Source organism: Marmota marmota, unplaced genomic scaffold (assembly GCF_001458135.2).
Source record: "Marmota marmota marmota unplaced genomic scaffold, marMar, whole genome shotgun sequence".
In the NCBI taxonomy this organism is placed as follows: domain Eukaryota; kingdom Metazoa; phylum Chordata; class Mammalia; order Rodentia; family Sciuridae; genus Marmota; species Marmota marmota.
Window position 1 is genome coordinate 33,776,066 of NW_026000229.1, and position 5,597 is coordinate 33,781,662.

Below are 5,597 nucleotides of genomic sequence, written 5' to 3' on the forward strand. Positions count from 1 at the left end.
TGGGAGGGAAAGGGAGAGAGAAGGGAAATTGCATGGAAATGGAAGGAGACCCTCAGAGTTATACAAAAGTACATACAAGAGGAAGTGAGGGGAAAGGGAAAAATAATACAAGGGGGACAAATGAATGTCAGTAGAGGGGGCAGAGAGAGAAGAGGCGAGGGGAGGGAAGGGAGGGGGGAATAGTAGAGGATAGGAAAGGCAGCAGAACACAACAGACACTAGTATGGCAATATGTAAATCAGTGGATGTGTAACCGATGTGATTTTGCAATCGGTATACGGGGTAAAAATGGGAGTTCATAACCCACTTGAATCAAAGTGTGAAATATGATATGTCAAGAACTATGTAATGTTTTGAACAACCAACAATAAAAATTTAAAAAAAAGAAAGTAAAAAAAAATATTTTGTGAACAGTCTTAATTTTCTATGACAACAATAATTACCTCTGAGGTAGAAGGGAAACTTTAATTTCATCTCTCCCAATAATCACAGATGGTAAAATCTGTTTTAATGAGGTATTATTACATAGTATATTGCATATAAAGGGTTTTGGGGGTGCATTGTATGGATACCCAGAAAAATATATCCTCAGGTCAAACTGAGACACTGAAGTTGTCATTCATACACCCCAATCTCAGGCTCCAGAACACAGGGATTGTGGCTTTTGAAAGGATCTCAAAAATTCTCTTCACTTCTGTCCCTGAGAAACGATTTCTATAACCAGCATCACTGACAATCCCATTGTGCACTAACGGGAAGCAATTTGGCACAAGTTAGAATGTCTTCGGTTCTGTGAAACAGTCTATGAAAGGAAGAGCTCCAGGAATTCTCCCTTCTCTAATGCATGAGCATTTTTTTCTGTGAGACACTCCTATTGGTATATTGTCTATTAGACAATCACATGGTATTATTTCTCATACTTAAATAAGAAAAGTAGGAAAAGGAAAGTAGAAATAAGGAAAACATGTGCTCTCTTGCACCCCTAACTACTGCTCTACTTCTGCTCTCTCTGCAGAAAAACTTCTTAAAAAGCCTTCTATCCCTGCTGCAATCCCTCCCTCCCAGCCTCTCCTTAGCCCACTCACTCAGACTTCCACACCCACCTCTCTACATAAAGTGCCTCTGTTAGGGTTTCTGAAGTTTTCCTCATTGCAAAATTTAAGGCACAGCTGCTTCTTCTTTTCCACTTGACCCATTAGCAAAGTCCTCTGGCTTAATCACAAGAATGCTCCAGAGTTCCGGCCCGGGCTCAGGTTTTCTCTTAGACTCTGTCTACATTTTCTCCCTTAGAAATCTCAACCGGGTCTTGTGTCTCTCTTTGTCATGTATGTGAATCCCAAACTTATATCTTCAGTCCAGATTTGTCTATACTCATGTATTCAACTGCCTACTCAATGTCTCTACTGGATGTCTAACAGGCATGTCCCAAAGTGAACTTCTGATCTTCCCCCAAAAACCCATCTCTCCCTGAGCCTTCCTCTGTGTAGTTAAGGTAATTCCATTCTTCCCATGGCACAGGCTAACAACCTTAGAACCTTCATCGCTACCAACTTGGTCCGAGTCATAGTCATTCCTTACCTGAGTTACTGAAAAATCTTCCTAGGTCACTGCTTCTGCCCTTGTCCCCTGTTAGTCTACTCTCCACACAGTAGCTAGGATGACCGTGTTAAATCAAAAGTCAGGTCATGTCACTCCTCTAACTCCAAACTTGCTCAGGGGAAGTCAATGTTCCTACAGGAGTCCTACTCAACTGGGCCCAATTCCACACTGGCTTCTCATCTCCCATTTTCCCTTCCTCACTTCACTCCAGCCACCCTGGCCACCTCACTGGGCCCAAAAAAACCCAGACATTTTCCCATAGGTCATTTGTTCTTGCTTTTCCCCATAGGGATACTGGACGACTTGTCCAGTATCCCTATGGATGTTCTCTGAATTCAGTTCTTTGCTTGAATGTGAGTCCTTCCCTAAACATATTATAGCAGTCCCCCCTTATTCTTGGGAAAAACATTCCAACACCCAGTAAGTGCCTGAAAAGTTGGATAGCACCAAATCCTATATATACTATGTTTTATTACTATTTTGATCTTAACAACCTCAGCATAGGTTTGTTTTCTTCCGGTATAGGTTTGTTTTCTTTCCTTTTCAAGAGGAGAACTTTTACCTTTTCACTTAAAGGTAGCACTTCACAGCTTCATGTTGGTAATTTGGCATATCCAAATTACCAACATCATTACTTTTGCACTTTGGGACCATTTTTAAGTAAAATAGGATTACTTGAATACAAGCACTGTGATAACATGACAGTTCATCTGATAACTAAGATGGCTATTGAGTGGCTAGTAGACAGGTAGTGTATACAGCATGGATACTCTGGACAAAGGAATGATTCATGTCCCGGGTAGAATGCAGAAAAATGGCATGAGATTTCATTATGTTGCTCAGAATGGTGTAGATTTTAAACTTATGATTTGTGTATTTATAGAATTTTCCATTTAATATTTGCAGACAACTGTTGACATCAGGTGACTGAAACTACCAAAAGTGAAATGGAAAATAAGGGGGAGTACTGTATTTAAAATCGCAACTTTTACCTACCATCTTATCACCACTAGAAACACTATCCTAACAGGAAAAGACTGAGGCTAATTTATTTTGAGTTTTCACTTGCATGAGTGAGGATTTCAAAAGGGCTCTTATAAGACAGAAAATTTGTTTGTACACATGACCAAAGGTCAGTAAGACTCTGAAGTTTCTCCTACATCTGAGTACATGTTATTCTCTCTGAGCCCATACATACAATTTTAAGTTCCATTTTCAGTTACAGATGAATGAAATTTCTTTTCTCTTGATGAAGACCTCTAGTCTCCACATAGTTTTATCTACTCCCCAGACTCATCCACCCAAAGTATACCAGTTTCAATAATATCCAAGGTCTTTGATTCACTTGAAGATTTGTTCAGATGGGCCATCTTCAGATGCTCACTTTTCAGTTAGAAAAGGTACTCAATGACCGGTACTTCAGGAACAAGAGGTTGAGTCATTACCACAGGGTGTATCAAAATGGCATAACTCAGAGCAAGCAGGAGATGGCAAAGGATGCCTAATCTGTGTTACCATAGAAAATATATCATCTTGGGCTTATAGTTCAGAAGCTTGACCTTCTTATGGTGGATGAGAACTGTGAGTGAAAAAGCCACAGCTTCTGCATAGAAGTCCATTTTTCCCCAGGGGGCTAAAGAAGGAAAGGGGATTAGTAATGTTGAATAAAATATTGAAAGAAAAAGTCAAAGACTGATTGATGTAATGCTTAAGAAGAGCCAGAATTCTCACTAACTAAAAATTGCAAAAAAAAAAAAAAAAAAGTTGTCACTTTTTCCTCTCTAGAAATGCCAATTTTCCAGTTGTAACCACCAGAGTGACAGAAACTTCTACCCAGACCTCTAACTTCTCTTACTAATTGGATAATAAATCTTTATACTGGTCCCAACAGGAAGAAGGAAGGAAACACACAAAGCTGGACATTGGATTTTCTTTCGCACACATTCCTGGTTATTCTGAACTTTCCCTCACCCTTAGGAATGAGTGGGTTCTTTTTGTTCCTGAGGGACTAAATCATATTTCTATGTGTCTCTGTCACCAACACTCCAAGATACACATGCTTGCTACACAAGCATTCACATGCCCCACAGGTGTTCACAAGACATACGCAAGCAACCCTGCAAGAAGCACCCATGGCAGATTTGGGGAAGTCCCTGAGGCCACAAGCAACAAGGGAGATTAGGAGAAAGGAACGAGGGGAATTATTTGTCTACCTGCCACCAGCTCACTAGGAGAAACCATCAGCATCTCTATGTCTCCTTTGCAAATTGGCATTTGAATTCTGTTATCATTCTTATTATCAGTCTTACAGTCTTTCATATCTTAAATTCACTCAAATAACCAGCTTCATCCCCATTCACACTCCTCCAAATATCGTTAACTATATTTTGTAAGAAGGAAATGGGCATTATCTAATAGACTCAAGGACTTAAAAAGGTTTCTAAGAGCTCCATCTGAAAAAAATAGTGACAAAGTACTAAGAAATCACTTTGTGTTTATGTTTTAAGACTACTTTCTATTAAATGTAATTTTGACATTTTTTTTCTAGGGAAAAAAAATAAATGAATGATAAAATTCTTTAAAAAACAAAATAGAAATCTGTCAGAGCTAAGGAAACCCATGCACCTGGGAAAAAATAGTTGCAAATAAATACAAGTATTTGATGCAGATTAGAAACTCAAACTCTAGTTTCAAAGGGAAAAAAATGCTAAAAGTAAAGATGGAGGACGAGCTTTCTTATTAGGAAGTTTGTATTTGTCATGGTTCTCCAGAGAAACAAATCAGAGAGACTTTAAGAAACTGGCTCATGCAATTTTGGGGGCTGCCAAATCTAAAATCTGTAGGACAGGCTGGCAGGCTAGAAATTCAGGTAAGAGCTGACCTTGCAGTCTTGAGTCCAAAATCCTCAGGGCGGGCAGCAGACTGCAAACGCAGGCAAGTTTCTGTTGTGCAGTCTTGAAGAGAATTTCTTCTTCAGGAAACCTTCAATCTTTGCTCTCAAGGCCTTCAACTGATTGGATGAAGCTGACCAACAGTGTAGAGGGTAAGCTCCACTCAAAGTTTATTGATTTAAATGTTAATCTCACACACACACACACACATACATACACACACACACACACACACACATATACAACCTCAGCCACATCTAGACTGGTGTTTGACCAAACAACTGCAATAACCTAGTCAAGTTGATAAAAAAAATTAACCATCATAAAGGTAGTCAAGAAGGAATGTTCCTGAGGCTGGGGTTGTGGCTCAGTGGTAGAGTGCTCGCCTAGCATGTGAGGCACTGGGTTCGATTCTCAGCACCACATATAAACAAACAAATAAAGGTTCATCAATAACTAATAAAATTTTTTTAAAAACAGAAGGAGAGTTCCTGTATGTCTTTGTTGTCTGAGGAAGGAAAACAATTCTGAGACTTAGGGAGACAATCAAGTGCCCTGGGAAAGGTCATCTAAAGCTTATTCAAGATGAGCAGATACCAGCCTAATGTTGTTAAAGCCTCAGTGGAAGAGATACGGTTTTGATTCTTGACAACACTGCTGAAGTCCCCAGAACTGTGACCAAGTACAAGAAGAGTCCTGGGTGGATTTGAAAAGTTCATTCCTCTTAAGGTCTGGATAAAATGAAGTAAGCAGGATAAAACCGAAAAAGCGATCATCAGTAATGTTTCAGAAAAGTATGGGATATAATGAATTATACCTAGGTGTCCATCCTTCAAAACCTCTTCCAATTGTGTATCACTCTCTCCACTTTGGGATTATTCTATGAATTATTTATGCTTAGCTCCTTGAGCAGAGTGCTATTTTTTTGTAAAAACCAAAACCATGTCAGTCTTTGACCCAGTTAACCATTGTCTGTGACAATGGCACCTGGTGGTAGATTAATTAATACACAGTAGAAATGAAGAATCCCTGGAATGCTGCCTTTGCAAATCTAAGCCAAAATCCACCCTGGGAGAGCTAAAGTCCAAGCCTGCTGTCTCAACGTGC

The 5,597-nt window shown here is 39.5% G+C and overlaps 1 long non-coding RNA gene across 1 annotated transcript in view; it reads right to left on the minus strand.

The window, feature by feature from the left end:
• The window catches only part of LOC125613287, a 14,700-nt gene extending 10,020 nt beyond the window's left edge, over positions 1 to 4,680 (minus strand). Inside the window, exon 1 of the long non-coding RNA XR_007343790.1 lies at positions 4,481 to 4,680. This is a non-coding gene — a long non-coding RNA (uncharacterized LOC125613287). The remainder of the gene's footprint in view (positions 1 to 4,480) is intronic.
• Between the last annotated feature and the right edge of the window lie 917 nt (positions 4,681 to 5,597).